Source organism: Mustela putorius, unplaced genomic scaffold (genome assembly GCF_011764305.1).
Source record: "Mustela putorius furo isolate JIRA1106 unplaced genomic scaffold, ASM1176430v1.1 tig00000407_pilon_pilon_pilon, whole genome shotgun sequence".
In the NCBI taxonomy this organism is placed as follows: Eukaryota; Metazoa; Chordata; class Mammalia; order Carnivora; family Mustelidae; genus Mustela; species Mustela putorius.
Window position 1 is genome coordinate 13,707,774 of NW_025421373.1, and position 27,950 is coordinate 13,735,723.

Here is a 27,950-nt window from a genome sequence, read left to right on the forward strand (position 1 = left end):
CGCAGTGGCAGCGAGCATGGTATGAATTGACAGTCTGTGGATTACAGCCCTTCCCCTACTTCAATGAGTACCAAACACAGAGGGTAGAATAGAAATCCTGTGGCAGAGTGAAAGACAATATTGATAGGGAATTTAAATTTTGAACTGACGGCATGTTTACCTTGAACAATAATACTAATTTGATCATTTAAGATGTTTTTCCTCAATCATTGAGTTAGAGTCAGAAAGGCAAGAAGAACTCACAGGAAACATTTTTGAGGTACATCTGAGTTCTAGCAGGTAAGTACCAATTCCTCTACAGTCAGCACACACCTGTAGGAGAATGTTTCCTTGCTTATGAAATTTTCCAAAAACCTCTCTATGATCTTAAAAAAAATATTTTATAATCTTTTATGTAAAATAGTAATGTGTAAATTGTGTTTCATTCCAAAATATATTTCTAGCTAAGATATTTTTCTTACCTTTTTTCATTATGTTCAGTTAGCCATCATATAATACATCATTAGTTATTGATGTAGTGTTCAACGATTCATTAGTTGCATATAACACCCAGTACTCATCACAATACGGTGCCCTCCTTAATAACCAGCTAGCTAAGAGTCTACATTGTTTCTTTCTCATGTTGGCAAAAGCCTTCAGAAATCCCACGTTTATGCTCTCAGTCACCTTCAGAGCGGTGTGTCTAAATCTGAGCTTCCAGTTCTCCTGACTTACAATCTTGATGTCACTATCTGTTTCTTCCTTTCGGCAGACCCGCATGCCCAATCAACAGACCCTTCCAATTCTGCCTCCATAGGCTTTGTTACATCTCTTTATTCCTTCTGTTTCCTCTGTCTTAACTAGAATCCAGGCTCTTTCCCCCTCATGTTTAAGTAACTATGGTTGTCTCCTAGTTGATCTCTCTAACTTTCAGCCTCTGTTCTTCCTTCATCCTTCTAAATATAATATTGGTTTTACTTCCTGATAACCTCATATCCACACTCTGCTCTTCATCCACAATGGCTCTCTTATGTTGAGTCTAAACGCTCAGCTTGGCAGTCACTCTCTTCCATCAGCCAGCTGGTTTTTCAGAGAGCATTGTAATTCTTTCCTACCATAAACTGTTTTCATGGCAAGCAATGTGCTGGCTGTTCTACTCTCCAACTCCCCACTTGTCCACTCATTTCTCTTATCCTTCCCTGTGCTTGTCCTAAAATCCCTTCAACTCACTCAGGAAAAAACTACATTCTCTCAGCCAAAGCCCATTTCTTGACCTCTCCACCCCTCAGGCACAAGTTCCAGCTCAAAATATCTACAATGTTTTAATCTCTATCATGTAAAATATCATTGAGCAGACGTTTTCTTGGTCTGTTCCTGATGGCCATATATCAAACTAGATTGTAAAGTACTTAAGACCAAAGTTTAGATCTTCTCCTTTTATATTTTTATAATCTTGGGCATATGTGTCAATACTTTAAAAAATTTATTGGAAAATCTTTCTTTCTTTCTTTCTTTCTATCCATTAAGCAAATCTTACTGCCTTGGTTTATTGCAATATACATTTGGGGAATAAAATTTTATCCCTTTAAGGAAAACTTCATTAATTGAAACTGGCCTTTTTCCATCCAGTCTACACTGAGATGTTTACATGCAAATGATAATTTTCAAAAATAGAAATCTACAGGCAGGTGCTACGGATTAGTATGAAGTCGTTTATTTTTGTGATTCTGTTTTAGTCAATATGTTTGACTTTATCACAGGAAAATAAAATGACTGACCCATCACCAACCTATCAATCATCCCTTTAGTTATTTTGCAAGCAGAATTGGGTATCAACAGGTTTATTCATTCATCTGTTCAGCAAATGTAAATCAGACACTTGTTTTGTGTCAAGCATGAGTCTAGGATCTAGGTTTGTGGCAAGGTACATAGGATCCCTTCTTTCAAAAGCTTTGAGTCTTTCAAGAAGATAAACAATAATGAAAAAACAAGTTAAAATACTCTGGAGGTGGTGAAGCAGTGTGGGTAGAAAAGCAAATTCTCAAGTTGGGCTACCTGACTTGACACCTGATTGGCTTACGCCTCTAATTGCATGATACGGTGAGTTTCTTAACCTTACCAAGCCTCACTTTCTTCTCTTGTAAATTTGGAATAAAATTAGTTATCATGAGAATCAAATTTAAAAACTTAATGTAGGGGTGCCTGGGTGGCTCAGTGGGTTAAGCCTCTGCCTTCGGCTTGGGTCATGATCTCAGGGTCCTGGGATAGAGCCCTGCATCAGGCTCTCTGCTTCGTGGGGAGCCTGCTTTCTCCTCTCTCTGCCTGTCTCTCTGCCTACTTGTGATCTCTGTCTTTCAAATAAATAAATAAAATCTTTAAAAAAAATAAAAACTTAATGTAAATTGCTAGAACTCAGAAGGCCATATAAAGTACTGACAGTAAATACATATAGATAAATCTGGAATTTTATTATAATCACAATCATTAACCGGTGTAATGAAGGCAAGGTACAGGACGGCAGGTGCTGGGGCAGAGAGTCTGGAATCAGGGAAGTTTCCCTTGGGAACTGAGAAAAGGAATGGCCTAAAAACTAATCTGTGGGATTAGAGGCTGAGTCTTTCCCCAGAGGAAGACAGAATTTTAGAAGAAAGGCAAGAGTTACGGTCTAGAAGAAGAAGAGTGTAAAAGGTCAGGAGTGCAGGAGAGGAAGGACACCAACTTCTATTTCCTGACCTTTCGGGTAAACTTGGTAGGTAGAAGCTACCACTGGGGAAAGGTCAGGAGAGAGCCTGGTTTTGTTAAGGACTGCAGACAAAGAAGTGTTAAGGCTGTTAAGTGGGTTTGTTTAAAGTAGATCATATTTTACCTACAACAGAAGAAGGACTAATCTTTGAGTCCACTGTGTCCAAGAGTGTGGAGCAGGAAGTTGCTGAAGCTTCAGGCAAACAACTAACTAGACTAAGTGTCATTTAAAAAATAAATGGGAGGTGTCTCATTAGCACTGTAGGTAGCACATCAGTCTCATAAAAAAATAAATGGATTAGATGGTTTTCATGTTGACATATCTTATGATTTATGGGAGCATTGTTTTTCTCTTGGTTTGGGGCATTACAGATATCACAAATAACTATTCACTTAGGTTAAAGAAATTTTTTTTCTTGGGCTTTTTAACCTTGTAGAGGTTTTCATAATAATGCATTAAGCGTTTAAAATAGAAGGTCTTGAATTGAGTTGGTATATATGTACTTTAAGTTCTTCTTGATTTATAAAGCTCTTTGGGGAACAATGTGCCTAGTACTGAATTAGACATGACTGTTATTACTTAGTGTATCTCCTGTCTTGAGTGTGGGTGTGACGATAGCAATGGGTGGCCTGCCATATCCCCTTAGTTTACCTCTACACACCAAACCTGCTTAATGAAATCTCTGCTACGCCCTACCTGAGTCCCTTTAATGACCCTGGGAAGAATCAGCCAATGCGTGAGCCAAGGCAGAAATTCCAGGGAGTTAATGCAGCTGGAGTAGCCCTCAGCCTTGAACAGTTGAAGATTTGGTGAAAAAATACTCCTACTTTCTCTCCTCTCAGTTGGAGTAAGTCTGAGATGCGCTCCACATTGTCTCCTAGAAATCTGGGGTGGAATTAAGTTTACCAGTTCCTGCCTACTCCTGTCGGAATCAGGAAGATTCCTCTGACCTATCTCCCTTCTCTTTTTTAATTACCAAATTCTCTTTCCTTGTAGGCTGGCTCCTATCAATCCATATGCATGCTCCCATTTCTCCCTTCTTAAAAACAAGCCAAAACAAACAAACAAACAAACCCCCCAAACCCAATTACCCCTATTTCAACCTCCCACCAAGCTTCCATTTCTCTGCTTATGTCTACAGTGAAACTCAAAGTCTCCTATTTGTATGCCAGTTTTCCTTTTTGCATCATTCAGTCTTTTCTTTTTCTGTGACAGATACAATGACTTTTTTTTTTTTTTTTTAAAGAAACAAGCATTAAAAACTGTCAGCCTAAAAGGCTTTTAATCAGATTAAAGACCTCATGTAAGAAAATATTTCATCATAGATGTTAACATCTTTTTCTTTAAAGCACTGGGTTTCTATTAAATCATAAAATTCGATATGCTACAACAAAAACTTATGATATACTATATGCTGGCTAACTGAACAAAGTTAAAAAATCAATAAAAATATAAGACAATAGAAATTTTAAAAAATTTAAAAATAAAATTCCATATGACTTTTTTTTTTAAAAGATTTTATTTATTTATTTGTCAGAGAGAGAGAGCACACAAGCAGGCAGAGTGGCAGGCAGAGGCAGAGAGAGAAGCAGTCTCCCCACTGAGTAAGGAGCCCAATGTGGGACTCGATCCCAGGACTGTGGGATCATGACCTGAGCCAAAGGCAGCGGCTTAACCAACTGAGACACCAAGGCATCCCTTCCATATGACTATTAAAAAATGAAGAACACCAGGGATGTTTCTCAGACGCAAAAAATTAAATTGCTTTAATTCTCCTGATCATCTTAGAACATATTTATAGTATTGTCCAAATCTTGATTTTAAGTTCTTATCAATGTATTATCAAAAGAAACGTACACAAAGATAAACTCGAAATGGATAAAAGACCTCAACATGAGACAGGAATCCATCAGAATCCTAGAGGAGAACATAGGCAGAAACCTCTTCGATATCAGCCACAGCAACTTCTTTCAAGATATGTCTCCAAAGGCAAAGGAAAGAAAAGCAAAAATGAACTTTTGGGACTTCATCAAGATCAAAAGCTTCTGCACAGCAAAGGAAACAGTCAACAAAACAAAGAGGCAGCCCACGGAATGGGAGAAGATATTTGCAAATGACAGTACAGACAAAAGGTTGATATCCAGGATCTATAAAGAACTTCTCAAACTCAACGCACACAAAACAGATAATCATATCAAAAAATGGGCAGAAGATATGAACAGACACTTCTCCAATGAAGACATACAAATGATTATCAGACACATGAAAATATGTTTATCATCACTAGCCATCAGGGAGATTCAAATTAAAACCACATTGAGATACCACCTTACACCAGTTAGAATGGCCAAAATTAGCAAGACAGGAAACAACTTGTGTTGGAGAGGATGTGGAGGAAGGGAACCCTCTTACACTGTTGGTGGGAATGCAAGTTAGTGCAGCCACTTTGGAAAACAGTGTGGAGATTCCTCAAGAAATTAAAAATGGAACTTCCTTATGACCCTGCAATTGCACTACTGGGTATTTACCCCAAAGATACAGATGGAGTGAAAAGAAGGGCCATCTGTACCCCAATGTTTATAGCAGCAATGGCCACAGTCGCCAAACTGTGGAAAGAACCAAGATGCCCTTTAATGGACGAATGGATAAGGAAGATGTGGTTCATATACACTATAGAGTATTATGCCTCCATCAGAAAGGATGAATATGAAACTTTTGTAGTAACATGGATGGGACTGGAAGAGATTATGCTGAGTGAAATAAGTCAAGCAGAGAGAGTCAATTATATGGTTTCACTTATTTGTGGAGCATAACAAATAGCATGGAGGACAAGGGGAGATGGAGAGGCGAAGGGAGTTGAGGGAAATTGGAAGGGGAGGTGAACCATGAGAGACTATGGACTCTGAAAAACAACCTGAGGGTTTTGAAGGGGCGGGAGGTGGGAGGTTGGGGGAGCCAGGTGGTGGGTATTATGGAGGGCATGTATGGCATAGAGCACTGGGTGTGGTGCAAAAACAATGAATTCTGTTACGCTGAAAAGAAATAAAAGAAAAAATAAATGAAAGAAAGGTGTAAAGAAAGATAAAACAAATTTGAAAACCATTATTTTTACATTGCCTTGCAGAGCCTGAAGTCCCAAATTTGACTGTAGAGTCAAATTTAATAAATTTCTTAATTGTACATGGAATGAAAAATGATTCTGACCCTTATTCAAAATTTTTTAGGTTCAAGTTTCAGCGTTGTAGTAGTTTCATGATTTTATTTAATGTTTTTATTAGCTAAAATATGAGGCAATCACTGAAATGGAAATAGGAAGAATATATATATATACTGTTACAGGAGGAGCTTCTGACTAGAAGACTCTTTTCCAGATGTTAGACCTTGTGACCCAGTTATGTAAGTGCTCTGATGCTGTTGTTTGGGGATAATAACACTGAACCTAGAAGGTTGGTGCAAGAATTAAAGATAATGTCAAAGAGTTTTCTAACAGAACTGAAGTATAGTACAATGAACTGAAGTGTAATAACTTAAACTTAACCAAAAGTCAAATGCAGTTGACCCTTGAACAATATGTGTTTGAATTGTCTGGTCCACTTATACGTAGATTTTTTTCAATAAATATGGAAATTTATTTGGCAGATTTTCTCTTATGATTTTTTAATACCATTGTCTTTTCTCTAGCTTACTATATTGGAAATATATAGCATATAATATGTATAACATACAAAATATGTATTAATTGACTGTTTATATTATCAGTAAGGTTTTTGGTCAATGGGTCAACAGTAAGCTGTTGTTAAGTTTTGGGGGAGCCAAAAGTTACACACAGATTTTCGACTGTGAGGGGGTTTAGCACTTCTTCTTTTTTTTTTTTAAATTTATTTGACAGAGAGAGATCACAGTAGGAGAGAGGAAGGGAAGAGATCACAGAGAGAGAGGAAGGGAAGCAGGCCCCCTGCTGAGCAGAGAGCCCAATGTGGGACTCGATCCCAGGACCCTGAGATCATGACCTGAGCTGAAGGCAGCGGCTTAACCCACTGAGCCACCCAGGCACCTGGGTTTAGCACTTCTAACTCTGTGTTTTATCAATGGTCAACTGTAATTTTTTTAAAGATTTATTTTATTTATTTTTGAGAGAGAGAGACAAAAAGAGAGTGAGTGTAAGGGGGGAAGGAGCAGAGGGAGAGGAAGAGGAAAAAAAGCAGATTCCCCACTGACTACATGAGGCAACTCCATTTCCGGATCTTGAGCTCATGACTTGAACCAAAATCAAGAGTCAGAAGCTTAACCTACTGATCCACCCCCAGGGGCCCCAAGGGTCAATTGTAATTAAAAACTATTATCTACTTCGCTTTCCAGCAATAACTCAAGAAGTTGAAAACGGAGAAATACACAACTAAAATTTAGCTGCACCTCAGAAGATTAAAAAAGTATTTTGGAAGCACACAAGGAGGGGTGCCTGGATGGCTCAGTCAGTTAACTGTCTGCCTTGGGCTCAGGTCACATGATCCTAGGGGTCCTGGATGGAGTCATACATAGGGCTTCCTGCTCAGCAGGGAGTCTGTGTCTCCCTCTGCCCCTCCCCATACATATGCCCTCTCTCTTTCTCTCTGTTACTCTTTCTCACAAAAATAAATGAATAAAAATCTTAAAAAAAAAAAAAAAAGTGCTCGCTTCGGCAGCACATATACCAAAAAAAAAAAGAAAGCTCACAAGGGATCTTTTTATATTAAACAGGTATTAAAGCTAGACACTCGTTACATGAAGGTAAACACATCTACACATATACAGTGAGATTAATCAAGATGTTCCTGGGTTTTAATTAAATAATAAAGAACCAGAGCCAGGGTCATTATCACAGCTGAGAAATGACATCCTATAAACTTGAAAAAAGAACATAATAAGATGGTGATGCCTTTAGGGAATATTGCTCTAACGGATTTGAAAAAAATATTTATTCATCTTACAAATTATTAAACGTTTGATGGAATTTTTAAGAAGATATGAATCTAATGATAGCTTTTCTTGATGGAAAAAATAAAGGATAAAAATGTTTAGTTGCCCAGTGGTGAACTAAATACATAGCTCATAAGAGAAAATTTCCAAAAAACTTTTCATATTTATTGAAAAAAAATCTGCATATAAGTGGACCAGACAATTCAAACACATGTTGTTCAAGGGTCAACTGCATTTGACTTTTAGTTAAGTTTAAGCTATTACACGACAGCTAGTTGTACTACACTTTTATCCTGTTCTTTGGTATTTATATAAATTTCCAGAGTTTCTTAGCTTTATTCCGTCATCAATGTAAATAGTGATGTCTGGATTCTTCCCAAGTTCAACTTTATTTTTAAATCCCATTTTTCATGTCCAAAGTGATTAAATCTCCAGTAGTCCCAATTCTGAACACTTGAAATTATAAGAAATCTTTTGTTTTCTTAGATAGTAGCACTATTTTCCTCCAGTAAAAGTCAAACTGTTTCTGGTACATTGCCACCTTACATAAAACCATCAAATCCCTTGGCTCAAACATTGAGAATTTAAATTACCAAGTGCTTACAGTGGGTGTTAACTATAATTTAGGAAGAGGGAATTTGTTTCTTAATTAGTTCATTTTACTGGCCTAAGTCTGCACTGGAAAATAAAAAAAGAAGATTATCCAGTCTAGTTTCCTAATATTTCCCATATGTCATACCTATTAAAAATAGGGACACCATCAGTTCCCAACAGGGGTGCTGTTGGCATTATGATGTGAGAGTTCTTCATTAAGCCAGAATGTCTTGTATGTATTGAGGATTATTTGGCATCTCTGGCTTTGTACTCACTAAACGCCCCGGGCTGTCTCCAGTCATTATGACAATCAAAAACCTCCTCCACACATTTCCAAATGTCCTCTAGGGAGCAAACCACCCCCAGATGAAAACCTAAACCTCAGAGGAAGAACTAATTTTTTTTTAATGTGTCTGTTTATTATCCACTTACAGATAATGATTTCTAGATTATTCATAAGTTGTAGTCAAAGTTTTCTATAGTTTAATTTTTTTCGCAAAAGCATCAGGCTAAGTTTTTGTTTTTATTCCACCACAAGCTAAATATAAGCTCTAAAACTCAAATATATTTTATTTTAAAACTCAAATGTATTTTAAATTCTCAGTCTGGGCGAATGAAGTGGTTACTAAGTGGTAGACTGAATTGGCTTGTGCTCACACACACACAGACACACATACACACCAGCTTCGTGACTTGGTTACATAATTTTCTGCAGGGAAACGATACACAGTAATTTTTTGAGAAACTGGCCTTCGAACATAATGACATCAAACCACTTAATCAGTACTTTCAAACTTCCTCTTTCAGTAAATCCAGAATTGCTCACTAACACCGAACAAACACCCCACACTTTCACTAGTCTTGAACACCAGCCTTAAAGATGAACCACAGGAATAAGGAGAAGCTGAATGAACAAATGAAAATACCAACAAGTTCGATTTGACAGGAGTGCATTTCAGTTAGTAATAACAAGATACTACGAGCAGTTTTGCCATCCCAAATGCATAAATACAATCTCCACTCACCTCACATAAGATGTTGTCGCACAGCCATCCAATATTAGAAAGGACACTATGTGTTGATGTACTATTAAACATAGTCTATAACACTTGGCTACCGGCTTAATCAATTTAAATCTAGAAGTCCCTTTTAATTAAATTTTTTAAACCATCCATTCCAAGAAACACAAACCTCACAGTCACGCCCTGCAATACAGTGAAAGAGAATAATAAAAAAGTAGATAACTTACCATTTACCTATGACTTGAAGAGAAATACTTCAAGAAATATAGCACACACTTCAGCTCAACAGCCAAGCCCCAAGAAACTTTATATTCCTTATGGCTTCTTGTCAGGAATCACAATATGTCCTGAAACAGGTTAGGTGAGATGCACTTCCCTTCAAAAACAGTCTATTTTTTAAGACTTGGCTTCAAAATAAAATTTGATTTGGGCGCCTGGGTGGCTCCGTTCATTAAGCGTCAAACTCTGGTCATGCTCTCAGGGTCATGAGATGGAGCCCTGTTGAGGGGCTCACACTGGGCGTGGAGCCTGCTTAAGGTTCTCTCTCTTCCTCTGCCCCTCCCACGCACCTCCCCCTTGCTCATGTTCTTTCTTTCTCAAAAATAAATAAATAAATACATAGATAAATAAATAAAACTTAACAAATGTTAAGTTGAAGAGAAAATTAAGAGGAACTCATGTAGTTTAGCGAGAAATCTCTATAAACTTTAAACCTGGATAAAATGTCTACATGTTTAAGTGACATGGGAAACATAAGCAAAAGAAATGTAGCTTAAACTCTCCTTACAGAGTGCAGCCCACTGATAATACCTGAAACATGCAGAGCGTGACCCTCTTCAAGGAACTCGTGGTTGCCTTAGTGCCTTAATATTTAAAAGTAACTTTATCTTGGCAGCAGCTGGCCCCTCAAGGTCCCAAAAGCCTTGCCTCCAGATTCCTCAGAGACTCACACTATCCCTAATCCCCACTAATTAAAAAGTACACAACAGTTTCTCCTCCCAATCCCAGTATAGCTCTTTCTGCCCACAGGTTCTGTCCGGTGAGCAGAGAAGGCATTAAGGTCGAGGCAGGGAGAGAGAGGAGGCCCCTGACTCCCCTGACCAGGCTCACGCCGGAGGCTCTGAACCCAGGCTCACAAAATTCCCAGATGTGGAGAAACGCTGAGGTGTTCAAAACCAGAGATAAGGGAGCATAGCGAGACCACCTTCCTATGTCTTAAGTGAGATTTCTCTATGACAGTTGCGCTGGACCACTAAAAATGAGCAAACTTTCCAAAAAAAGAAAAAGAAAAGAAGTAAACATGGTGCTTTCAGTGGGAAAGACACCAGGAGGATTTAAGATCCCTGGTCAGTTCTCAATGGAACGCCACCACTAAAAGCCCTCAGTGGCAACCCATTTGGGACCCCTCTCACTCTAGAGAGCTTTACTCTTTCCTTTCTGTTCTCACCTTCACTTAGTAAAATTCCACTTCACTTCACCCTTTCATGTCCGCGAGATTCATTCTTCAACTCTGAGACAAGAGCCCCACAACCCCACAACATAAGTTTCTTAAAACTTTTTTTTTTTTTTTTTAAATGTGATCAAGTTTACTTTAGAAGCAGAAGCAGCAGAACTAGGAAGGAGGGGTGAGAGCAAGACAGAAGTCCCTCTTGACAGGACAGATCCAGCCCAGGCTGTGTGTGTGTGTGTGTGTGTGTGTGTGTGTGTGTGTGTGTGATAGAGAGAGAGAGAGAGAGAGAGAGAGATCCTAGCCATCCAGCAGCCTCCACCAGCCTTCTCCTTCCAGGACAGGGTGTGAGGAGAACCTGGGCAGAGGTGAACCTTCCGTGAGGATGTGGTGGGATATATAAGCCCCATGTCCCTCTGGACCAGGTGAACAACCCAGAGCACCCACAGCACCCTTGGCCATGCAGACGGAGGCATAACTTTGTTGTTCTGTCTTCTGTCTACCATTTTTACTTCCATTTTCAAAAATACAAGTTAAACATGAAATAACTTTTTACTTCAGTTTTTAACAGTCATGAATTCAGGAAAAGAACATTGGAGTTGTGTCTAAATGTTTACAATCTATCTTACAATTAAAATTTTTCAGGGATGCCTGGGTGGCTCAGTGGGTTAAGCCTCTGCCTTCAGCTTACGTCATGATCTCAGGGTCCTGGGATGGAGCCCGCATCAGACTTTCTGCTTAGCGGGGAGCCTGCTTCCTCCTCTCTCTCTGCCTGCCTCTCTACCTACTTGTGATCTCTCTCTCTCTGTCAAATAAATAAATAAAAATCTTTTTTAAAAAAACAGTTAAAATTTTTCAAATGGTAGTGAAAGAACTGTTTGATGCTCAGGGTGCCTGGGTGGCTTGGTTGGTTAAGGGTCCAACTCTTGTTCTCTTGTGTCCTCTTGTGTGGAGTCTACTTAAAAAAAAAATTGTTTAATGCTCACTTCCCTGTCCAAAAATTATTAACATCTGTTATTTCTTTTTTTAATTAAATTTTTAATTCTAATTCCAGTATAGTTAATATATAGTGTTGTATTAGTTTCAGCACCTTTTATTTCATTTTTAATGAGATTTTTAAAAATAGAAATATCACTACACCAGAAAGGGTGATTTTTCCTGCTTTCAAAATACTTTCCAAATTCTATTTTCGACTTTGGGAATATAGAAATTCAACCGAATGAAACATGCTAACTGCTATAACAAGCAAGACATGTTCTTTGGGGGCAAGAAAAACAACTGGCAAAGAAAGAAAAATCAATATATGATAAGTATGCAAGTTCTACTTTTTTTTTTCTTTCCTCCCTTCCTTCCTTCCTCTCACTTTTTGTTTCTTCCTTCCTTTTTTTCTTCCTTCTCTAGTCCTTCCTTCTTTTCAGATTTCACTTTTCCTAAAGTGTATTTCCCAAAACTGGAACTGAAGAACTCGCGTGGACAAGGAAGAGAAAGAAAGTAGAGACAGAGAAGAAAGAGGGTTAGATTCACAGCAAACAGAAAATTTATAGTCTACGGTCCCACTCCAAGAAGGGAAGCTACTTGAAGTAATTTAAAATGGAGTAGGAGTCCAGGTTTGTACTGTGGCGTGACAATCAGGAAGGAATTCACCACCAGAAACCAATTTGCCTTTCCATTTGTTCCACATTCTGCTTCCTGCAGGCTTCTTCCTCAAGAAGGGCCTCTGTTCTATCACTTTTTCATTCTCTTGGAGGACTTCCGAGCACACACAGCAAACAAGAAGTTTGAGTTTCCTGGGATGACTTAAAAGGCCATTTTAAAGACTCTGCCTGTTGGGTGATAGGGCCTATATTACTCATTTGCTGATCTGGGGATGAAATTCAATCTTTGTTTATGTTCCCATTCTTAGTAATCACCAAAAAATTGGAAGAAGTTCTTTGAATTAAGACAATGGGTAGTATTAGCAATTTTGCTTCTCTGTATATCGAGACACATTTGGCCATGACTGAACCTCATATGTCATTGCTGTTTGGAGTCACTCTGAAAACAGGCATTACAAGATTGTGAAAAGACTAACTGGGTTATACGTTTGGATATCCAGTAGAAGGTAAAAACATAAAACAAATTAGTTATGCCCATCATCTAAAAAGCATTCCTTCAAATGAAGGTACTTTCCTCTTATGTCCCTGATTCTTTACTGACGGATCAGGAGGTAAAATAACAAGTTTTATTGCTCAAATCATTTTGGCTAAAGTGTTTTCATCTTGGCTACAACGTAAGGAAGAAGGTTATTGCAATATGAAATGTTGTGGTTATATAAGTCAGTGCGCTTTTTGTTTTTATAATTGAGATTGAATTGAAGCATGGAGTCATTAACGAGTGAGTAAAGTGACCTAGATGGAAAATTAGCAGTGGAACAGAAGGCTATTTCATGGAGTTATTTCCCCCACATTGACCATGGCAGTACCGATTGTTCTGGCGATGACCAATAGAACAAGTGACCCTGCACTGGTAATTTAAAGGCCAATAGTCCCACTGTTTCATTTGAGAAGGGTGAATCAAAAAAAGTTGACTACAAGATGTTTGATGATTTAAAATGACCTGACTTTTTAAAAAGTCTACACATAAGTTTTTGGTGAAATGACCTGACTTTTTAAAAAGTCCTAAATACAAATTGTAGGTAATATATCTGAACAATATTTACTCATTATAAGGTCATACGAATTCCTCCAAGTTCATATTCAAGGCAAGGGTGAACTTCCCTCAAGGTCTTCTTTTGGCGCTGTCTTGTCTTATTTCTCATCACCATCATCGTTCCCAGCTTTACCTGCTGCTTCCCTCCTTCAGGATCTGCCAGCTGTTTCTCTCTAAGCATTGCCTGGGGATGTAGATCTTGTGTGATAGATCCTCAGGGTATGGTTTCCTTATTTTTACAAACTACAAAGATCTGAACTTCTAAGAAATCTTTCTTAATTTTCTCTTCTATCAACACCTTGCCTCTCTTTATGGCCTTGGATTCAAGCTACCTAATCTTCTTCTTTTTTTTTTTTCCAAGCTACCTAATCTTAATTGAAGTTGTTAGAGTGCTCATTGGGGGTCAATATGTCCCATTTCCAGGATATATTATTCTGTTTACCAATCTCATATATAGACAGCGCCCCCCCCCACCTTCTCCAACATCGTGACACAAATATATGCCACTTTCACTTCTCCCAACAAGGACCAAAAGAGGCAATATAGATGGTTCTGTTATTCATCCCCATCCCTGGAAAACAGTATGGAACACTTGTGTTTTCTAATGTATGTTTGTGAAGTTACGGGGTAGGGGCTCAGCAAAAACATTCACAGTGATGACAGGCAGACTATTCATTTCCCTCTCATAACATAAACCAGAATTGAGTCATTGGAAGCCAATTTTGAATCTGAGGCAGATAATGTTTCCTGTATCCTGCTATTATTTTTCTCCCCAGCATGTGCTCAATGAAGATAAGTCCTGTGAATAATTATCTGACTGCATAAAGCCATTAGGCCAGGTTCCAGTGAGGTACCACAGCTGTGCTAGGGACCAGATAACAGAGAAAGAACAGAACTCAGGGCTTTTTTCATCATACACCTCCACCATGACTAGTACAGTGGAGAGAAGACAGGACCCGGAGTGGGGTGGCCCTAATTTTTCAGGGTAGGTCATGGGACACCAAGGGTATAGAAGCCAGCAAGTGAAGTCAACGAAGGAAAGAGCCAAGAGGACTGTTCTAGGCTATGTGTCTCCTAAACCCTGGAGGCTGAGATAATTCTTTTAGTCTCTCCTCATATGGAAGGGAAGCAACCAAGATGCTACGGTTAACTTCAGTCTCTAAGATAAAGCCAAAGTGCAGGAGAAGCTCAACAGTTCCTAGCCTGTACTCTGAAGTTCTTTCTCTGGAAGTGTTTGCAGTAGGTTAAACAAAACCAACTCCTTAGAACATGTGTAATTCTCTCCTAAAAAGGGCCCGGAGTTGGCTGATGTGCTGCCACCTATATGCTCCTCTGACCAAACTTCAGTGTTTTGTTTATTTAATTAATGGCCTTCTTCACATTAGGCTTGCTGCCACAACCAAATGGAGATTTCTCAGCCTGCCAAAGGGATGAGTCTGGACAGTTTGCCTATGCCTTGAGGCTAGCTTTTTACTTTCTCTCTAATTTTTTGAAAGCTGTCTTAAAGAGATGACTTTAAGCTACATTAGAACCAGAGGAAAAATATCAGCAAATCCCACTGAAAAGAGTAAGTGAATAGCCTCAGGGGTTTGAGCCCCAAAGGTCAGACTTAATCTAATATCAGTTCTGTCTGGGAGTCAGAATCAGAAGATTTTTTGAAAGGTCTAGGTGTTTTCTTCATAATTAGGTGGAAAGAGGTGAGTCTACTCTTGGGGCCCATTTTTAAAATAAACCGAAGTCTTCCTATTCAACTCAAGCTATGTGTACATAAACTCAGTACATAAAGAATAAAAGTGAAATATCCATTCTTTCCCTCAGATGTTTTGTTTCTGTGACATAAAAGCTTGCGGTGCCTGAACACTGTTCTGTCTTCAAATAGATTTGGACGGACACCTGTAAAAAAAGAAAATGCAAGCAAGACCACAGGAAGATAGGGGATAGAAGTTTAGAGGGAAGCTTGAACAGAGATGAAGAAAACTTAGGAAGATTCAATGGTCTTAGGGGCTAATGGAAGAGGAATAACAGAACAGACGTGCCAGTCCAAGCACCGATGCCCTCAGCACTGCTGTGAGGGGTGCTAGCTCCTACTAGTTTCTGCTCTAGTCTATAGGTTATCTGCACAAATCTTTTTTTTAAGTTGGAAAATTTTTGAAGAAAACATCTGTGGGCAGAAAACAATGGCTAAACGAGTTTCCATAGTAAACCATTTTGATACCAATAAAAATCACTGGGGCAAACATGGAAGTCTCATCCCTTTTGTCTGATTTTCATTAAGAAAAATTGAATGTTTACTGATAATCCAGGGCATATCTATGTATGCCAATTGAAGTGCTTGAGGGGAAAATGTCTTTGTGAATGAGAGGGCAGGAGAGATTTTGGAAGCTTTTCTCTGATGTATAGCAAATATCAGCACTTATTTTTGGAAGAATAGCCTTAATTGCATCCTTGCTTTCCTCAAAAAATGAGAATACAATTTTCTGAGACTATTTCAGCAAATCTCTTGCGTTTAGACATGGGTACTGTCTGGGAATCAGAACGCTAGACTTTGGTTTAGTTTGGATAAGTCAGTCTGAGAATTTAGAAAAGGCTGCTGACCCCTTGGCTTCATCTTTCACATCTGTAAAATGTGGAGATTCACTTAGAAGTATTTTTTTTTTTTTACTTAGAAGTATTTTAAGATCCCTTTGAGTGCCAATATTCTAGAAATCTATGTTTCTTCCAGACAGCTTAGAGAAAGAAAATCATGTCTCTAATATATGTCTTTTTATTATAAGTAATAAAAAATTAGGCTAATACCATAGTTTGAGTAGTGAAGATATTTCTGTCTTCGTGAATATCTGTGTTTTTTTAAGCTTACTCCAATTGAGAATTGTAGAACAAATGGAAATAGAACTTGTAACAGTATGTCTTTGTGTTTCTCTGGTTCAACCTTCCTCCATGGCAGAAGAAGTATGTGTCAACATATCACTATGTAATATCCCAAAGTTGTGAAGTAGACAGATTAAAGTTCTTTTTAGAGAAACAGCACAAGAGTGCTGGAGAGGATAAACAAAATCCAATAAATGGGACTAGGCTCTGGAATATAGCACCCCAGTCAATGGACAGATGCTGGACTAAATGTCTTTATAGGCAAGCAGGTCCATGAAGTGTGGAGCATGTTGGCCTGGACTGCCTTTGCCAGTGACAAGCTGTGTGATGGAAGACAAGTCCCTTAGGCTCTCTGTTTCCCAGATTCCTGGTCTATAGAAGAAGGGATTGGAATGGATGTATTCCTAATCACTTTCAGCCTGAGAATCTTAAGACTCTGTAAGAAGAGATTTAAATGCAGTTAATTACAAATTAAAAATGTAACCAAATGGCACAAGCACGTATTTTAAATCCTTAAGACAATGAATTGTTCAAAGATAGTCATTTACATATCAGTTATTTATAAGTTAACTAAAACTCATAGGGTCACGTGACTTTAGATACAAAAGAGACCTTAGCAGTAAGCACCAACTATTATAAAACTGCATTATAATTATTTGTGAATATGCCCTTTTCCTTGCTCCTCCTTTGAGGAAATAGTCTTGTGTTTCTTTGTATCATCAGTACTTCGACCAGTACAGATAGAGAGTAGACACTAAGTAAAGATTAATTAACAAATTTTACAGATAAAGAACCAAGAACTCTGAAAAGTTCAGCTAAACCTGCCTGAACTCAAACAGGTAGCTAGATTGGAGCATCTGCCTCTTCTGAGACCCAATCCAGGAAGGGCCGGTTCCTTTTCAAGGCCAAATTGAGATAGTTTTTTTCAAAAAGTGACATTGGCAATGGCATCTTTTCCATGAAAACAGGTCTGCTAAGGACTTTAAGGCAGGCCAAAGAAAATTAAAGGGAGAATAATGCACAGAATAAATAACCAATCACTATTCATTGATTGATTTAAACCTGAATCAAATTACTATATCTTCTCAGAAGTAATTTTGTTATCTTTTCATGCCTAGCACAGCCATGGCTTGTGGTCCCAAGGAGCATCTGAAGAGTGTAGCAGTTCTAAAGCATTGGATGTTGGATAAACTGACCGGTGTGTTTGCCCCTCACCCATCTACTGGTCCCCATAAGCTAAGAGAGTGTTTCCCTCTCATCATTTTCCTAAAGCACAGACTTAAGTATGCTCTAACGGGGAATGAATTAAAGGAGATCTATTTGCAGTGTTGATTAAGATTAATGGCAAGGTCCAAACCGATACAGCCCACCTTGCTGGTTTTATGGATGTGATCAGCAATGACAAGACTGGGGAGAATTTCCATCTGATGGATGACACCAAGGGTCACTTTGCTGTTCATTGGATTACACCTGACAAGGCCAACTCTAAGTTGTACAAAGTGAGAAATATCTTTGTGGGGACAAAAGGAATCCCTCATCCAGTGACACATGTTTCTCGTGCCATCCGTTGTCTTGATCCCCTCATCCAGGTGAATGACACCATTCAGATTGATTTGGAGACTGGAAAGATTACTGATTTCATCAAGTTTAATACTGGTAATCTGCGTATGGTAAGCAGACGTGCTTACCTGGGAAGAATCTATGTGATCAGCAGAGAGAAACATCCTGGTCCTTTTGATGTAATTCACATGAAAGAGGCCAATGGCAACAGCTTTGCCACCTAGCTCTTCAACATATTTGTTACTGGAAAAGCCAACAAACCATAGATTTCTCTTCCCTGTGGAAAACATATCCATCTCACCATTACTGAAGAGAGAGACAAGAGACTGGTAGCCAAACAGAGCAGCAGATGAAATGGTCTCTAGATGACATGATTAGAAGTCTTTATACTTAATTAAAGATAATACAACATGATTTAAAAAAAAAAGTAATATAGTTCTATTTCTGTGGTAGCTATTCCTAAGACAATCACCTTTTGTTTCTTCTTTGCCTATATCACATGTCAGATGAAGTCTATTTCTCCACACACTTGACTCTAGCCTAGCCTGCCACTGCTTTGTCCCAAAGAGCACAGTGAGAATGATACTCCATCACATCTGGTCCTGAACTTTAGGATGCTGGTGGCTTTTGCTTTGGTCCCTTGGAGCCTGTGGCTATCATACACAAAGTTCAGCTTCAGGGCTGAAGAGGTTCTGAGACTACATAGAGAAGAGAAGAGCCCAGCTGTGCCCGGTCTTTTAGCATCCCTATCCAATCACCAGGCATGTAAGAAAGCGGTCTTGAACTGTCCAGAACAGCTCAGTTTCTAGCTAAATATCACAAAGTGACCACAGTGGAGAACCCATGCAACAGATGAATCACACAGTTGAGTCCTACTTGAATTTGCAATTAACAAAACTTGAGATATAATAAAAAGTTGTTGTTTTAGGCCACTTCATTTTGGGGTCATATATTTGCAGTAATAAGTAACTGAATTCTTTGTTTAAAAGTACATAGTTCTACATTTTCTATAAATGAAACTTTTCTTATCTCCTACTCTTAACCCAGGTTAACACAGTTTAGAAGGATTTAATAGTGCTGGTCAATTCGAAGTTTTGTTATGGTAAGAATTTCCCCAGGATATTAACATTAAGAAAAGCTACAGTTTATTTTACAACAAAGAAGTTCATTTTAATAGGACCCAAGGTATATAAGCTACACCATCAATTTCTTTTCCCATAAATGTAGCTTTACTTTTTTTAAAAAAGATTTTATTTATTTATTTTGACAGAGAGATCACAAGTAGGCAGAGAGGCAGGCGGGGAGGTGGGTAGCAGACTCCTCGCTGAGCAGAGAGCCTGATGTGGGGCTCGATCCCAGGACCCTGAGATCATGACCTGAGCTGAAGGCAGAGGTTTAACCCACTGAGCCACCCAGGCATCCTTATAGCTTTACTTTTTTACAGAAAAGTAAATTGAAACAGAAAAAAATCTGCCTAGCACGGATGTATGTGTTTGACAAAAAGCATCTTGAGAGAATGAATGTCATTTGTAAAAATGAATAATATCATTCCTTTTCTTCCCCTTTTACTAATCCCTGATTTACTATTTCCACATTCACTTCAAGTACCTCATACTTATATATGGATTCCCTCAGAAAACCTTTACTGAATCCCTACCGCATTCCTGACATGATCCTAAGCACTGGTGAAGAAACTATGATGACTAAGAGGTAGAACTGTACCTCAAGGGGCAACCATTCTACCAGAAAAAACAAGTGCACTACTAAACAGTGTCCACAGATATGGTGAGCACTAAAATGGCAGGAAGCATGAAAGAGAATGGGAGCTCAGAGATGAGAAGCAGGGCCTACAGAAGTAGGGTGAAAGTTCCAGAGAAGGTAAAGTTGGATGCTGAAAGATAAATTTTTCAGACAAAAGAAATTTGCAGACAAAGAAATGGTAAAGGACATTTCAGGCAGAGACAATGACCTTTGCAAAGGGAGGAAAAACTAAGGCAAAAATGGCAAAACTTCTGTTGTGGATGTAGCAAAGGACTGATGGGGGAAGGCAGGGAACTAACAAGAGATAAATAACGGACTATGGTAGAGATGGGCTGGGGGGGACACAGACTGAAGAACTCTTAGGCCATGAACTCACAGTCAACCGGCCTTCACCCAGGGCTCCCTATGAGGCCTCCTGGGTGGGGATCATGGCTACTGCGATCCTCAACTGATTGGAATAGAGGTGAACAGCGGGTCCAAAGTCTGTTCATCCTTTGGCTTGACTATAATCAAGCTGATTCTCTATCTCAGATATTTGTCTTAAGAGATATGATTGGAGACTCTGTCTGATCATACGGTAGTGTATACTGGATCAACTGCCATGTAGACATGTGGACCTCACGGCAAGCCTGAGCCACAAGCCGCTTAATGCTTCAGGCTATCAGCAATGCTACAGGCCTTACAGAGTCTGTGGGTGAGAAAATGGAGCTGTCATGCTGAGAGAGGCAGAAATGAAGAGGCAGCCCATCAGAATGGAAGCGAGAGTGACAGAAAGATAGACAGAGACCCATGAAAACAGCCACGGGTAGATCGTTTCTGGGAGGAGCTGGTGGGATTGCATAATCAGGCCAAATGTGGTAGAGATGCCAGCCACACGAGAACCTGGCTTTATCCACTGGATTTGACCATTATTACTGACCTCAGAAAGAATGCAGTCTCAGAGGACATGTGACCAGAGTCTAGACACTATTATTAGGAGATCTAAGGCTACAGAGTGTGCGAAATAAGGTGAATGAAATATGACAGATACTGATGACTTCTCCTATCAACCGGTGGGGTCTTGGGAGATGGCTGCAAGGATGAGCGAATTTGAAAGTTGTCCCAACGGGCCACCCTTCTCATATTTCTCCTCATTTGAGGAGGAATCTCACTCTGCATTCTTCTGAGATCTGCTGCCTTCTCTTTCATTAACGATCACAACCTACGTCGCCAACAACTTCGCCAATGTACGACTCAGCAAGTCCCCACTTTGCCTAATTACCATTCATATATTCAAAGACTGGATGGAGAATATCAGAAAACCTTACCTTTTAAAGAAGGTTGGGTCGCCTGGGGCCACAAAGAGATGGAACAAAGTGAACTAGGTTTCGTTCCTTTTGTGGTTTTTCCAACCCTGGGATCTTTAGGCTGTGTTGACGCACCATGTAGATGGTAGAACAAATGTCAACAACATTACAAGGCTCCGTATCTTGTTGCTTGCTCAGCCGTTGACACCTGATCCACTGTAGTTTGTAGCTTCTCTTTTGTCTGGTGGTGCTGCCTCCCAGCAAAGAGCAGGGAAGCCGGGGAGCCTAGCAGTCCATGGGAGAACCAGTTGTGCAAGAGGGGCCTGGAGCAGCTGGAGGACCGCTGCTTGCTGTGATATCCCATTCCTTACTCCCCCTCAGAGGAAGGGGCACCTCAGACCTTTCAGGAAAACAGACCTTGCTTTTAGAACAATAGCAGGAGCGCCTGGGTGGCTCAGTGGGTTAAAGTCCAGGGTCCTGGGATCAAGCCCCACATCAGGCTCTCTGCTCAGCGGAGATCCTGCTTCCTTTCCTCTCCCTCTGCCTGCCTCTTTGCCTACTTGTGATCTCTGTCTTTCAAATAAATAAATTAAAAAAAAAAAAAAAAGAACAACAGCAGACTTAAATTTCCACCTGTCCTGGAGGAGAAATGAGAAGAAAAAAATGGGCCATGAGTCATGACCAAAAGAAGGCAAAAAACCACCAACAAAAGAATGTCCTGTGAGAAAGCTCAGAGCCGAGTTTTATTCATTTGTTTATTACTGGCTGAGATATAAAAGAGTTTAAACAGTAGACATGCCTTCTCTGGTTATTGTAGTAGCCAAATAGATTAAGGCTGATCGTCTTTGCTTGCCGCCAGGGAGCACCAGTGCTCACACCATTCCAAACTTCTAACAAGATCAGCGTTTTTAGCCCTTCGTAATCGGACTCAAGTCACTTTTTGAAAAGAATACTGGCGAGTTGGATCGCTAAGGCTCTGTTTATTATAGCACAATTCTCAAATCCTCTGGATGTCTTTTTATCACATCTGCAGTCTGTTCTGCTACAACATGTGTTTTTAAATGCAAATCAGCTCATACGCGATTGGTAATTAGGGGAGTGATATCAGCATAACACAGAAAACAAACACGGTTTTTCCTACTGGGTTCATTGTCTGAAGCGATCAACTGTGTAAGCTTTTTCACAGTTAAATAAAACAGAACTTCAATGGTATTTGAAGAGTTTTGGGGGGAAAAAAAGCTGAAAAGTCTCTAAATATCTTCCTTTATTTGAAGAGAGGGGCCGGCTCCGTGGCCTGAAGCATCCGTGACATTGTCCACTAGGCTCATCTACCTGAAGAACGGATAAGTGCAAGGATGATAACCTGAGAAGGTATTTTCCTGTATTAAAACAAGACAACAACAAAAAACAAAAGTACAAAAAAAGAAAAAACTTCTGAGTCATAATTTTACTTTAGCTGTCCTTTATCAAAGTGACTGTTCTAAAGACCTGTATCTCCACGGGGAAAGCTTCAGTTCCAGGCTTTGAAACATCAAAGGTAGGGCAGACAGATTTTCAGGGCAGAGGCTAGTTGGGATTTAGCTCCATCTTAGTATCTTCAGGATTCTTACCATTTTGGTTAGTGCCCTTATTAAAAAGTGCCATAGCTTTCGAGGATCTGCTCCTAATCCTGTTTTTTCCAACGAGCGCTGTTGTTTACTGCATGATTTTGCAAGACGTGAAGAACGCAAATGTCCAGTTGCATGGTAGAAACACCTGTGTTAGTGTTTTTCTGGAACAATGTTTGCGTAAGACTTAGGAAACACCAGACATTTTCTGCACATTTTATGTACATTATCTCATCTAATTCTCACAACTTAAGGAGGTTGGTTCTATTACTCTGCCCTCTTTACAAATGAGGAAACAGATCCAGAGAGAATAAATGGAGATCAGAATCATGACTGCTCCAAGTAGCTATGCATCTGGGTGGGGTAGGAGGGAGAGGTCCTATTCTTTAAGTTAAAACAGTGGGAGGGCTATCTTAAAGAGTGAGTTTGCTGGGAAATCAGATTCTGTTAGAATGAGATTATTCGATACAGGTAGCATATAACCTTACTTGATGAGAACTGGCTTTCAAGCTTTTCACACAGGTTAATATACATAACCAATTTTTCCTTTAACTCAGTAAGGTACATACTACTCTTCTCCAGCTTTTAATCAAGTTTTCAATAGATATCCCATATGAACCAATGCAATGCTATGTGCAATGGACTGTAGTTATTGCATTTGTTACTCTGGTAGGAGCTGATTAATTGCAACTTCTCATCCTCTTCCCTGTTCCCTCCCTCCTTCCTCTGAGATTAGGTCAGCACAAAATCAGGCCAGACATGGAAAATGGAGACCCCATAAACCCCTTCGCACACAAGCTTCTAAAAGGCTCAGTTGCTTACTTTTCTACATATGAAATTGCCGTGGATAGAGAAATTCTTTCAGAAATTGATTTAATGCGAGTAAATGAAATTTTAATGGTAAACAGGCATTGTGTAAGCTGCCTAAGGCACAGGCTTCTGTCACTAGCAGAATGTAATGGGTGGTATTATCCTCAGTTGTCTTTCTGTGCATCTGAAGATTAGTAACAACCCTTCTTGTTTTCAATGACGAGTTCATAATGCCACGAAGTACTGTAGAAGCTTGCTGCCTCCCCTGCTAATTGTATTCTTGGGCTCTGGAAGGAGAAAATTTCGATCACTGAATTACCATTTTATTTGAAAGTTCACAAGGCAAAGATGTATAAAAATGGAGAAGATAATGCCTATAAGTTTATAAAGAAAGAAAAATGTGCCATCGTCTTTTATAATTCTCCTTTTCATTCTTTTGTAACAAAATGCTCTTCTGCTTTTTTTTTTTCCCCCAAATTTTCTTTCTGGTGCCAAGTATCTGAGGCTTAGTTATAGTTCCTCTTCTGAGAACAAATTTGGATTTTAAAGCATTCCATTAGATACAGATCAGAGTTTAGCTAAGTGTGAGTTAAGGGCCATGCCTATCAGAATCATCTGAAGTGCTTGTTTAAAAAAAAAAAATTGTGAATTCTTGGTACCAAGATCTCTTTACTGAATTAGAATATTCAATGTGAGATTCTAGGCCTCTATGTCTTAACAAGGGACTTATGTCTTTTACATACACTAATGTTTAGTATGGGTAAATTTGGTTTTAAATTACTGACTGAGAAAATTCAGAGTATTCACAATAGGTGTAATTGTTTCAGCCAAGCAAAACAACCATTGATTGATTAATTGGTTCTTATAGATCCCAAGTTTTTCTCTGACACTTTGTGGATAGCCTTTGTTTCTTCATCCAAACTGAGTCAATCAGTGGTGAGCATAGCGGCCTTGCAAATTGAATCAAGAGAATTAAATAATCCACTCAGTCAATTGAAAACTAAGGACCAAGTCAATAAATCAAAATCCAATTGTATAACCCATCTCAGAAGTTTTATTTGACTGAAAAATGACATTTAAAACACCTATACACAAAGTGTGTTAAGACAGTTGAATTGATTAATGAGCATAGTAGCTTTCTTTTTTTTAATTTATTTTTATTTATTTTCAGCATAACAGTATTCATTGTTTTTTCACCACACCCAGTGCTCCATGCAATCCGTGCCCTCTATAATACCCACCACCTGGTACCCCGATCTCCCACTCCCCGCCCCTTCAAAACCCTCAGATTGTTTTTCAGAGTCCATAGTCTCTCATGGTTCACCTCTCCTTCCAATTTACCCCAACTACCTTCTCCTCTCTAACACCCCTTGTCCTCCATGATATTTGTTTTGCTCCACAAATAAGTGAAACCATGATAATTGACTCTCCCCGCTTGACTTATTTCACTCAGCATAATCTCTTCCAGTCCTGTCCATAGTAGCTTTCTTAAAACAACCACCAGCATTAAGATCAGAGATATGTTTACATTTATCTTAAAAATCTTCAGTCGCAAATAGTAATACATGCAGGTCATTCGAGACCTATAAGTTGCTAAATCTAAGAGACTCTTTTCAGTACCTAATTTGCTTGGCTTTTCATCAGTCATTTGATATTGCTGACTACTCCTTCCTTTTTGAAACAGTCTTGTCCCTTAGCTTCTGTAAGTCCACACTGCGTGAGTGAAGGTGATGCACCTGCTACAGTAGATAAACACCCAAATCTTGGTGGCTTAACACAAAAGAAATTTCTTTCTCACTCATATAAAGTCCCATATAGTATTTTCCCCTAAGGGATGAAGAAGGTTTCTGGCTTCTTCTTGAGACTGACGCTGAGCTACTAGATGGAAACGAGAGAGATCATTATGGGAGACTTTTTTTGTACCAGCTTTGAAAGTGGCCTTCATCAACTTCTGTTCACATTCCATTAGTTAGAGCTCAATCATATGACAACACTGAACTTCCTGGGAGGCTGGAGAAGGAAGAAGAGGCAGAGAGGTGCTCAGATAACAATCTTTGCCAAACAAACTCTTCTCATTTTTTGTGAGATATATACCTCTTTGTATATTCTTTCTCAGATGCATTTGTGACCCTGTTCTTTACCCGATCCTAGAACTTTGACGTACTTCAAGGGGTTGTTCTAAGTCTGCTACTCTTTTTAGTCTCCAAAATTCCCCTGGCCAATAGCATTCTTCCAGATGGGTTTTAATGGATGTCTATAGCCCATGGAGCCCCCAAAGCAAAGTCCAATCACTACTGAAACTCTACCTATTAATGTCTCAAATGTACTTCAACATCAAACATGCAAAAGTGAACTTGTCAGTTCTATTTCTCCTTCCAGCCTTACTTGACACAGTAAACGGCACTAATCACCACCAAATTGCCCAAATCAGTCATTTCTCTCCATCTCCAATACCCTGATAAAGTACATCTTTTTTTTTTTTTTTTAACTCTTTCCTGGTTTCTACCTAGAGTCCTGCTCTCCCCAATCCACACTGTCATCAGAGTCATTTTTACAAAATTGAACTATGGTTATATATTTTCTCTGCTTTAAATCTTTCAGTGTTTCAATCTTATGTCCCTTGGACAATAAAATCCAAGCCCTTTCACATGGTTTATGGTGTTCTTCATAATTTAGTTCCATTCTCCCCCTTGACCTCTAGCTCCTTCCCCCTCACTCTTTTTCTTGAACATCCAATTTCCTTTTGGTTACTTTCTAAGGTATGCCATTCTTTTTCCTTGTGACCAAGCTGCTCCCTTCATTTAGAACACTTATCCCTGACCTCTTTCAAAGTGTAGGCCCAACTCATTTTTCAGGTCTCAGTTAAAAATGCCACTTCCTTTTGGAAATCTATAGTAATTCCTTAGTTTATATTAGAAGTCCTGCTTATACTCCTGTGACACCTTGAATTTTATTGTATTTTCTTGGTTAAAATGTTTATTTAGCCCATTGTTCTGCAGTCCTCATGAGAGCAGTAGCTCTATTTGTTGCATTTACTACTGTATCTCCAAAGTTCTTAGCAGGCCTATTAGGAAATTTGTTGGTGAGTGGATAAAATTATTAAGTGATAAACTTGACAAGCTTCTGTCATATTTCTGCAAATTCTATGATACAAATGGCTGCTTATATTTCATAAATTCTCTATGATACAATTTTCCAGAAGTCCAACTTCTGATGGCATCTTGACCTAGCACTTTCAGTCACATTTTCGAATGAGGAGCCAGGCTGTTCTTCATTTGCATGCTTTATTCATTCCCATTATGATCAACATCCTCAACAAACTCTGGAAAAGCCAAGGAATGATTTCCGTAATGCCTCCCAGAGGAACCACAATAAAGGAAATCAGAGAGACATCTGTGTGTTGCTTATACCTTCATAATCCTTTCTCGAGTTGAAAATTATCTAACAACACATATTGAGCTATTCTATTTGAAAAAGGAGCTATGAACACAATAACCAATTCAGTGCCTTGAAGCTTTACCATTCCTTGAGTTCCTAGACCCAATTTCAACATGTGGAGGGGGTGTTTCTCATACCAGCCACTAGAGGTTCTTGGACACCACAAGGATATCTGAAAATTCAACTCAATTCCCCAACGATCTATGGGGAGATAACCTCAGTTTCCACAGGTAAAACATTCATTCCTACAAGACCACAAATCCTCTAGCCCCACTTCAAATGCCCGTCATAAGCCCAGGTTATTACTTGTACTTCTGATTAATGGCCTATAAACCAAACGTTCCCATGACCTCCTCTTTGGGTTCAATTAATTTTCTAGAGCAGCTCAGGGAAACTCAGAGAAGCATTTACTTACCAGACTGTTGGCTTATTTTAAAAGGGTATAATTAAGGAATCGCCAGATGGAAGAGGTACACAGGGCAAGGCATGAAGAAAGAGCCTGGAGTTTCCATGTCCTCTTCAGATGCACCACTCTTCCAGTCCCTCCATGTGTTCACCAACCTGGAAGTTTCCCCAGCAAAACCCCTACTCCTGCTTTCCTCTTCACAGGAAGGTTAACCTTATCTTAACAGTTACCTCCTCCTCACTGTAATGTTAAAACCTCCTCCCAAGGAGAAGCACAAACCTCTTTAACATAATATACAAGGTATATATGAGCATGTTTCCTTAAGACTCCTGAGTGACTTTATACCCACCTCTACATGCAATGACAAAGATTCCTTTCTGAATATTCACTCTAAACCCTAAATAAAAAGAATCTCTTCATCCTTGCTCAGAGTCATGGCTTTGGAAGTTAATCTCAATGACCTCCAGTCCCTCTGCCATTACCGGAGATCTGAGGGTGGAACTGAAATTTCTAACCCTCTGTCATATGATTGGTTCTCCTGACAACCAGCCCCATCCCTAGGTGGGATTCAAAAGTCACAGCAATAACATAATGAAAAAATTTTATTGCTCTCATCTCATATATTCCAAGGGTTATAGGAACTCTGTCACAGAAATAGGACAAAAACATATATATTTTTTATATATATAATATTATATAGCATTAATCAATAATTATTAATCAATAGCATATTAATTATATAATAGTATATTTTTATACTTATAATCATAATTATATAATTAATT

At 39.0% G+C, this 27,950-nt stretch overlaps 1 pseudogene; it reads left to right on the plus strand.

Moving 5' to 3' along the window:
- Nucleotides 1-17,422: 17,422 nt before the first annotated feature.
- On the plus strand, nucleotides 17,423-18,210 carry LOC101692372 (annotated as a pseudogene).
- Nucleotides 18,211-27,950: the final 9,740 nt, after the last annotated feature.